This window comes from Passer domesticus, chromosome Z (genome assembly GCF_036417665.1).
Source record: "Passer domesticus isolate bPasDom1 chromosome Z, bPasDom1.hap1, whole genome shotgun sequence".
In the NCBI taxonomy this organism is placed as follows: Eukaryota; Metazoa; Chordata; class Aves; order Passeriformes; family Passeridae; genus Passer; species Passer domesticus.
In genome coordinates this window covers 51,171,738-51,182,030 of record NC_087512.1, presented here as the reverse complement: position 1 = coordinate 51,182,030, position 10,293 = coordinate 51,171,738, and the positions used below count along the sequence as shown (strand labels likewise).

At 47.8% G+C, this 10,293-nt stretch overlaps 1 long non-coding RNA gene across 1 annotated transcript; it reads right to left on the bottom strand.

Annotated features, from left to right (window-relative positions):
- Nucleotides 1-3,059: 3,059 nt before the first annotated feature.
- Nucleotides 3,060-9,023, bottom strand: LOC135289849 (uncharacterized). The gene is made up of 3 exons (XR_010352584.1): nucleotides 8,969-9,023; nucleotides 8,764-8,849; nucleotides 3,060-7,124 (listed from the first exon to the last, which is right to left on the bottom strand). It is a non-coding gene; the product is annotated as an uncharacterized LOC135289849 (long non-coding RNA).
- Nucleotides 9,024-10,293: the final 1,270 nt, after the last annotated feature.

The window sequence follows — 10,293 nt, the reverse complement described above, 5'->3', positions numbered from 1 at the left end:
AAGTTGGCTGAAGAATGGTGTAGTAACCTGCTGGTAGATTTTGGGGTACAAATGCTTCTTCATCACAACCAGGACTTGTCTGCATCTACAGCAGCAAGAGTTCCTTTCACAGCTGTGAACAGCAACCTGAACTGAACAGCCCCAGCAGAGCTACAAAGCCCCTCTGTCCATCCCCACTCTCTCTTGTATCACCTTTACTGAAATGAGCCTTGTGTGCAGTTTGCTCCTTGTGTCCCTCCGCTCCTGGTGGGAAATGGATACTTTAAACAATCTGCATTAGTTTCACAGAGAAGTTTTGGAAACTCTTCCCTTAGCAAGAAAAATGTCTTAGCTTGTTTTAAAATAATAGCTTATTTCAAGCTGATTTTGGAAGTGACTGAGTTTCTCTTAGCGGATAGAATTTAAACACTGGGAAACAGTGAAAATTTTAGATGTTCTGTTTGCCAGAATATACGGAAAGAATTCTAATTTATCAGGACTAGAAGTATTGGGCTAAAAAAGTGAAGGGGTGACAACCTTTATCAAAAGGTTCTCTAAATTCAGTGTCTGATGTACTGAGGCCTGAGCAGCAAGCCTGAGCCAAACCTGACTTACAAGATAAATCCTGGGGTCATTAACTCCTTCAGTATTTAGCTAAAAATATACTACAAAGACACTTACGGTAGCTCTGTGTAACCTTGTGTAGTTATCTGCAAGAAATGTATCACTTTAGGAAACTTTCCCAACTGACGAATAGAGTAGAGGCTTGTTTGTAGAGTATTTTACAATATGGCCTGGCCCTGGCTGGTCAGGAAGTGTGCCCTCAGATCCAGGAGTAGCTGTGCTAACAATACAGTCAGGTCACTTTGTCCTCCTCACACATGTGCAGCACAAACAAGTCAGGCAACACACAGATCTGTGAGGGGCCCTGCAGCCCAGCTGCTGTGCTTTGGCATGGCAGCCATTCATCCCCTAAACACAAGGGCAGTGGATTTCAACTGCAAAGCCTCTCTTTGCAATGGGATTGCTTTTACTCTGCAGCCTCCATGGGCAAGGGCTTTGTGGAAGCAGGGGCCATCAGAGCCTGTGTCCTGGAAACAGCCGGGAAAATTAGCATATCCTGCTGTCTCCTGCTGCTGGTGATCTAGCAGCAACTCCCCTGGCAGTTCTTCCAGAGAACTTCACACAAAGGGTTTCCATCATTTCAGTGCTTGTCAGAACTTGTTCCTTCCCAGTTCTCCAGCCTCCTTCTGGATTTTGGAGCATCTCAGCACTTGTGTCCATGGCCCTTCCTTCATCCCCAGCCTGCAGCAGTCACAGTCACTGCTGCCTCCCCCTTGCTGCAGCTCATTTGCCCAAGTGCTGCCAAAGGCAGCGGAGCTGGCTCAGGATCCCTGTTGGCTTCTGAGCTCTGGGATGAGCTTCAGGGGGACACTTGGAGCTCTTCCTAAAGAGCTGCCCGTGGGATGGGGGATGGATTTGTCCTCCCCAGGTGGCTCCTGCTTGGAGTTCTGCTCCCAGTGGAGTCCTGGAGTTTTCTCAGCAGGCCTTGGCAGCGAGTGCTGAGCCAACGTGTGGCTCTGCTGCCATCCCAAATCTGTGCTTCCCGTGCCCAGCCTGAGTGCAGGTGGGGCACGTGCTGGGCATGGCCGGAGATTTCCATGGCCCAAATCCTCCAGCATTTCCATCTGCTCATGGCTTGGGGTAGCACAAATCACAAAACCCCCATCGCAGCTGACAAATGGCATTTCTTGTAGATTGCTACAGCCGCACTGCTGATGGACAAACACACGATGTAGCTGCTGATGGACAAATACACAACAATCAATTTCAGTTGAAAAATGTCATTTATTAAAAATTGCTACACCTGTATATTTGTATAGACCTGAGAATACAGGACTATACAAATACCAACTTCAGTTAATAAAATTTATTGCCAATCTCTGCAACAACTCACTATTCACAAAGAACAATTAGGTGTTTAACAGCTTAATTTATTACATGTTACTTCAAGTGTACAGCCTATAGAGCAATACAAAAATATGCATTCCCTCTCTAAGTAGTCCTGTACCAAGAACTCAAATGTAAGAATTATACAACTATAGATCTCCATACATGTTTAAATAGAACTAAATACATATATACAAACTCATATATATAAATACATATATAACAATGAACAGAAGTAAACATAGATCAAATACTGCATATTATGTCCTATATAAATAACATACAATAAATCTATCTGTAAATATACAAATATTACTGTACTAATCTAAATTCCAACCAACTACATCAACACAAATATACAGCTATACATCTGGATACATATGTAAAAATAATTACACACAGAAATTGATCAGTATACATGTAAAAGTATAAAATAGATGTATATACCAATACAAATACCAAAATTTAAAGAGCCATATATCTATGACAGCATCAATAGACAGATAACACCACAACTGTATGCACAGGAAATAGAACTAAACAGAGATATAACAACATACATGTATACTTAACATACATAAATACACATATATGTAATTACAAACATATATGTATATATACACATACATATATATGTAGCATACCTCCATAAATATAACGACATACAGAAATATTCCTACACAAATAGCAGCCTACATATGTACATGTCCATCTAATAATCGCTGTCCACGTGCAAGTCCATGTATTTTTAGACAGAACTCCAAGCAGAGGGATCCCAGCTGCCCCATCTTCAAAGCCTCTCCTGCGGCCTCTTCCTCCCGGGCAGAGCAGCTCTCCTGCACAGGGACAGCAGATGGGACATCTGGGAAGCAAAGGGAACAAACACTCAGTCAGTAGGGGCACGTTTCCCTTGGCAGCAGCTGCACTTCCATCAGGGAAGAGGAAATGTCAGAGCCTCCCCAGGAGGGTCAGAAAGAGAAAGCAGCCGAGCGGGCCGGGCTGTGGTGAGCGCAGCCGCGGCGGGACCGTCCCGCAGCCCCGGCAGCCCGGCAGAGCCGGCACAGATCCCGGGCCCTGCCGGCACAGCTGCCTTGCCCAAGGACAGCCCCTGTGCCAGCTGGGACTGGTCCAAGGCCTTAAGACGGAGCTGCCAGATGACAAGGAGGATGACAACAATCATGATGGATGCCTAAAGTAAAGGAAAACAGAACACTGTATAAGTATAGGGAATAATTTAGAATCTCTGAAGGGAACACAATTCAGGAGGGTGACATTGGGTCTCCTCTTTATCTGCGGCACCTCCAGTTCTGAGCGAATGTGCCATCCTGTGGATTTTCTTGGCTGCTGGGGACTGTGAGTTGTGGTGTGCCAGTCTTAGGTGGTGATATATACGGTTTTACCCATTTTCTTGGGATCCATCTGACCCCTGAGGGAGTGGACACGCAAGTATATCCACGCCCCCAGGTGATGAGATGGACCGGACCCTGAATCTCTCCAGAGTCCGGATCCCTGATGAGAACCTCTGGCTTTTCCTTGGCCTCAAGTCACGAGTGTTGTTGGAAATGCCGTAGGACTGGCAGCTCCAGCCTGTCAAAGGAACAATTGAGAAAACTGATGGTAAAAAGAGCTTTGCAGAGCCAGAGATGTGGGGTCTGAACCTGGATATCCCCCCGCTGGCAGGCGAGGACTCGCTTTAATGTCTGCTGCGTCCTTTCTATTACAGCCTGACCAGTGGGGGAGTGTGGTATCCCTGTCCGATGTTGTATCCCCCAATTTTGTAAAAATTCACCAAATGCCTTAGAAGTATAGGCCGGGCCGTTGTCAGTTTTAATTACAGATGGAATCCCTAGGGCAGCAAAGCATGGATCAAATGGTTTGGGGCATCTGCTGCTTCTCTCCTGTGTGGGCCGAAGCGAAGACAGCTCCTGAGAAGATGTCTACGGAAACGTGAACATACTTGAACCTCCCAAATTTGGGCACGTGGGTGACATCCATTTGCCACACCTCACAACTGCGAGTCCCCTGGGGTTTACCCCAGAAGTGAGTGATGGTAGGGCAGACTCCTGGCAGGTAGGGCATGTGGCCACAATTGCCCTGGCTTGGTCACGCCGCAGATGGAACTGGCGGACCAGCCCCGGGGCATTTTGATGAAACTGGTGGTGGCTCAGTTTGGCCTGCTGAAAGATGTTGGGTTGGCCAGCCAGTTGTAGAGGCACGGCTAGGGCATCTGCCCTGCTATTCCCCTCCGCAATGAGTCCCGGAAGGTCGGTGTGCGACCTCACATGCATCACAAAGAAGGGTTGCTCTCGGTGGGAAACTGGGTATGTTAGTCGCGAGAGCAAGCCAAATAGAGTGGGGTTAGAGACTTCTTTGGGCACTGCATGCTCTGCTCGGGACACTACACCCACGACATAGGCCAAATCGGTAATTAAATTAAAGTGTTCCAAAAATTTCTCAAACGCCCTGACGACTGCATCTAACTCAGCAATCTGTGGAGAGCCCTCCACAGTCTTTACATTGGCTTCCCACTGCTGAGTTTGAGGATCCTTCCAAGTCACTACCAACTTGTGAGATCTCCAGATGCGTCAGTAAAAACTGTCAGCGCTTTGAGGGGGTGGCGACTTTGAATGTCTTTTGGAATCAAATTAAATTCAGTACTGAATAATCTGTGGCCAGGATGGTTGACAAGAATTTGTCCCGTGTAGCTGTCTAAAGCAAATTGCAGGCTCTCATTTTCTCTAAGTAAGTGTTCTATGGTCTCTTTGGTCATCTTCCCTGTAGATGTTTTAATGGGGAGGTGAATGCATGTGAAATCGCGCCCCGCTAGCAGACGCAGGTGTGCTCTAGCTCGCATGATCAACTGGGCCATCAACTCCTCTGGCCTGGTGATACTTTTGGACAGTTGGTGACCAAGGAATACCCACTCTATTATTGAGAGGGGATCCTGTTGGTCAGTGTCCCACTGGAATATCAGCCCGTGGAGGCGTGGCAACTTACCCAGAATGATGAATTGGAAACGGAGGTTTTCTCGGCATCGATGGGGCTGCTGCGTCATGATGGTGGACTGAACCTTCTCGAGCGCTGTCCTGGCCTCCTGGGTCAGGACCCTCGGGGAGTCCAGCCCCTCTCCCCCTTTTAACAAATTGAAGAGAGGGGACAGATCTCCCATGGTGAGCCCCAGCCAGGGCCTGATCCTGTTTAAAGACCCACACAATTGATGTAGATCTCTTAGGGTCTTGGGGTTGTCATTTATTAAGACTCTGGGGCGAAATGGTTCAGTTGTTAATTTCAAGGCCCAGATACTTCCAAGGCGGTAGGTGTTGCACCTTCTCTTTTTGTAACTCAAATCCTGCCACCGATAAGGTTGTAATAGTGTCCTCTAAGGCACACGCAAGTATGTTGCTGTCGGGGGCACACATGAGGACATCGTCCATATAATGGTAGATAATGCCATCACTCTCCCTTGCACGCACTGGGGACAGAACATTCACGACATACCACTGGCAGATGGTAGGGCTGTTCTTCATCCCTTGTGGGAGAACACGCCAGTGGTAGCGCTCCATGGGAGCTCCTCTGTTGATGGAAGGTACAGAGAAGACAAACCGTGACGCCTCAGCTGGGTGAAGGGGAATTTGAAAAAAGCAATCTTTAATATCTATTACTGCCATTTTCCAGTTTTGGGGGAACATAGATGGGGAAGGCATGCCTGGTTGGAGGAACCCCCTGTCTTCAATAACATTGTTTATTTTTCTCAGGTCGTGAAGGAGACGCCACCTGTTTCCCCCGTTTTCTAATGACAAAAACTGGGGAGCTCCAGGGGCTGTTGGTTTCCACTATGTGGCCTTTGGCCAATTCTTCCTCCATGATCTGAGTGAGCGCTCGTAATTTTTGTTTATTCAGCGGCCACTGCTCTACCCAGACTGGTGTATCTGTCAATTGAGTCTGAGAGTAGAGCGCTCTTCAGTGGCTGCACCTAAAAATTTTGAGGGGCAAGAAGGTCTACTTTTTCCCCCCACTGGGACATGGCGTCTCTCCCCCACGGGGTAAACTTAAGAGTTTAAAACAAATGGGTGTACTGAAGCTAATTGCCCATTTGGCCCCATAATTTGAACTATGGTCTTGGATTGTCTAGCCAATTCAGAACCCCCAACAGCTAAAACTGAGCTGTGCACATTCTGCAACTCCCATTGTGGTGGCCATTTGTGTGGGGGAATGACCATCACATCTGCCCCTGTGTCCATCATACCCTGAAGTTGTATGGAATGCCCCTCACTCTTGAGGCCACACCACACGAGGGGCTTTTCCTCTCCCAACACTTCGGTGCAAAGAACAGAGAGATCCAGATCACCGCACATGAAATGAAGGATTGGAATTGCCTGTGCAACAATCTGATCTCCCGGAAGGAAGAGGGGGGGTGAACACAGCGTACCCAGAGAGTAAAGTATTCCGGCTTGAGTGTTAAAATTGCGGGAATTACTTCAATCTCAAGGGGAGTGCTTTTGGTGTCCACGACAATGAGGTACTTGCAGTCTAAAGATGACATGTGCCAATGGGTCTCCGCCAGTTGGATGCAGGAGAGAAGTCCAGGCTCAGGGTGGATTATGTGCCAGTCCTGTGAATGGAAGAAAATGGGGTGTGTTAGTCTTAGCCGGTGTGGTGCACGACAGTCATTGGTGGTGATTTGACTGCTGTGTTTTCTGTCAATCAAGTCCCCGTGGCTTGCCCTACTTATATCGCAGCGCGGGGCAGATCCGCGTTCATTACTTAGTTTTTTTGTGGCGATGGACAGGAGGCACTCTCCCCCTTTTCTTTTTCCCCTCCGCCCGGAGGGGCTTTGCCTAAAAAGGGACATTGGTTGAGGAAATGATCATCACATCACAGTGAAAACATCAGTGACCAGGTGGTAAAGGGGTTCCCACAGGGAAGGTAGGTCTCTGGGGTGTCACGAAGGCTGCTGCTGCCAGTTGGTCATTTGTCGGATTCACTCTAATGATGTCTTCTATAACAACCACGGCCTTCCGGGTGCACTGCTCTATCAGTTGGTCGAGTGTTGGAGGTGGAGATGCAGGAAGAGCTAGGATAATTCTCCGACACACTTCATTCGCGTTGGTGGTGACAATTTCTAATTAGTTGTTCCTGCAGCAGCTGGTCTTCTACCTTCCTTTCGACTGCTGCTCTGACTCTGTCAACAAAATCTAGAAAAGGCACGCAGGAGATTGTTTAATCGCAATATATGGGATAGACGGCTCTTTAGAAGGCATGCTAAAAAATGCACGGTCTGCTGCATCCCTGATTAAATCTAAAACTTCTTTTGGAATCCCTCCTGCCTGTTTCTGTGCCCTGCTCCAGTCACCCTCACCAAGAAGGTGGTCTAGGGTGATGTCATTAACTTCAATGTCGGTAGCACAAGAGTTGCTCTGCAAAATATCTGGAAAAAGGTCCCCTGCTAACCTCCTCCATGTTCTTTCCCACAATTTGTATTCAGACTGGGGGAGCAGGCAACTAAACAAGTGCTTTAAATCAGCAGGGACCATAGTGTTAGAAAATGTTGCCTTTAAAACGCTCCTAAAAAATTCTATTTTTTGGCCAAATTCTCTTTTCGCTTTGCAAAGGTCTCTTATGCTACTGAATGAGAGAGGTTCCCATCTGGGATTCCCCCTCGCATTCTAGGTGACTGGGGCAAGGAACAGGGGATTCTCATCATCGGTCGATTCCTGTTTTCCAGGCCCCCTGTCCCGGACTGCCATGTTACCGTGGGAACCGGAAGAAGGAGCGTGGGAAACAGGAAGGGAATGGGCGGAGCTTGGGGGTGGAGCAGAGTCAGGTGTTATTGACATGGATGAGGGTGACGGTACGGTCATGGGAAAGTGGGAGGGGTCACCGGATGTAGGAGGGAGTAAAGCAGGAGGAGTGGTAATGGGAGGAACAGAAATTGTGGCTGCAGAGGAAGAGGAGGGGTTTGAAGGAAGGAAGGCGGGATTTGGGGAAAGCGCGGGGATGAAGGGATTTTGGGAAGGAGAAGTGCTCGCCACAAGGCGGCTGCCATTTTGATGGGTTGGGGTAGATGTTATAGGATTGCCGCCACTTTGCGGCACCTCTCCAGGGTAAACAAGGAATGGTTTGAAAGAATAAAGAAACCTTGGCACTATTGGGATCACCTATGGGATTTAAGGGATTGGGAAGAGGGTCAAGGGTAAGGTCCCTGACAGTGTGGCCAGCACCATCAGGGCGAGGGTACTGGGGGGACCGGAGGGAGCCAGGGAGACAGTGGCAACCCTACGTCTGCTGCAAATGGGTTGCTCCCCCTTGTCCACCCATTGTAGGGAGCAGGGGATTCGGAGAAGAAGGTGGGGAAAGGGGCTGAGGGAGAACTGGGGATTGTACTGTTGAACATTTTTTATTTTCCCTCTTACAATTAGGATTGTCCTTTTTTATAACTTCTAAAATTAAAAGGAATAACTTCATAAAACCTTCTTTGACTGTGGGGTCACCCCTCTTAGTGCACTCTGACAACATGCAACCAACAGTCTTCCAAAAATTCCTATTTCTGATGTCACTGGCTGATGTTTGGGGGAACTTAAAAAATATCCAACGGACAAATTTCCTAACTGTAGTTTTAGAAAAAGATCCACCCCCCTCCCTTAGGACCCCCACAACTTGGACATAAACTTCTTTCTGTTGAGTGGATAGACGAACACCCATCTCGTCCACTCAACTTCCACTCTCCTACTGCCGGAAAGGAGCAAACTAAAAATGAAAGAAGGGTCAGCCAACTGATGGTGGGAAACCTGATAGCACCCTAGGTGGGTAAGGGTAGGGAGACGGGGAGCTCACCAGACCGTCGGTAGACTGAAAAGAAGCGGCAGTGAGGGTCCTCCGTCCCGAAGACGTTCTTCCACTCTTCAAGGGAAGGGCTGCATCTGGGGGCATCACCGGACAAAAGTCAGCGTGCTCACAGAGGGTCGTTGGTGCTGCCAGGGACTATAAATCCAAAGGGTTAATGCCCACAAGGAATGTCCTCTCTGGGAGGCTTCCTCACATGCGACGACGTCCCTTGTAGGCGGCGTTGAGCACGGTGCCAGAGATGGTGGAAGCGGCAGAAAAAGCCCCACGGTGGCGCGCCAACTGTAGCTCTCGCACGCTGCGGTCCCTCGGAGCGAAGGGGCGCCGGCTAGCTGCTCCCTGGATGGCCGCAGAGGAGTGCTACAGGACTGGCCACTCCCGGGCTCTCACTGAGACTGCCCAGGGAGCGGTGAGATCTGCGGCGTGGGTGACGCAGGCTGGCGTGGGGTACGAGGTCCTGAGATTAAGGAGCGAAAGAAGGAACACTTGTATAGGTTCCAAGGAAACTATATTCCAAGGAGCATCCAGGGACAAGTGTCGGGCAAGAAGGGTCTGGGTAGCCCTTATAAAGTGAGTGGGCGTGGGGTGTGGAGGCATGAGGGAACCAACAGGTGAAGGCAAAGCAAGGCTTACGTAACACAAAAGCCCCAATGAGAAGCACATGGGGGAGGGAGGAAGCCTTGAGGACAAATCAGGAGCTAGACTCGGGATGAGTGACATGGAAGTCTCTCGAAAAAAAGAGGGGGGTTAGCATGACAGACAGGGGCAGGAGGCAGCACCATGGGGATTGATGTAACCACATAAGGGCTTAAGGGGAGGAACAAGGGACTCCACACTTTGATGGGCAGGCCAGTGGCGGGAAAAACAGGGGAAAAACAACTTTGGAACAAACCATCATAGGGGATTTACACGGGGGGAAAAGGAACAAACCATTACTTAAACTAAAAAAGAATAATTAATTTTCATAACAACTTCAACTTATACTTTTTAGAAGACGCAACACCACAATAGATGATATAGATAGATAGATATAGATATAGATATAGATATAGATATAGATATAGATAGATTAGATATAGATATAGATATAGATATAGATATAGATATAGATATAGATAGATTAGATATAGATATAGATATAGATATAGATATAGATATAGATATAGATATAGATATAGATATAGATAGATAGATATAGATATTGATATTGATATTTATATAGATATAGATAGATATAAATGTAGATACAGATATAGATATAAATGTAGATAGATGACATAGATATATAAAGATATAGATAGATATATGAAAATCCAGCTCAGCTCAGAGGCATGAGGGGCTGCAGGAGATGTTGGCAGCTGCAGATCTGCTCAGCTGGCACTTCTGCTCTTGACTCCCAGGATAAACCCAAGAGGCTTTGTTGAGGAGGTCTCCATTGGTGGGAACACAGCTTCGTGAAGGGCACTGACTTTGGGAGTCTGACTTCTGAAACAAATGAATCCCTTTCCTGAATCACTGTGA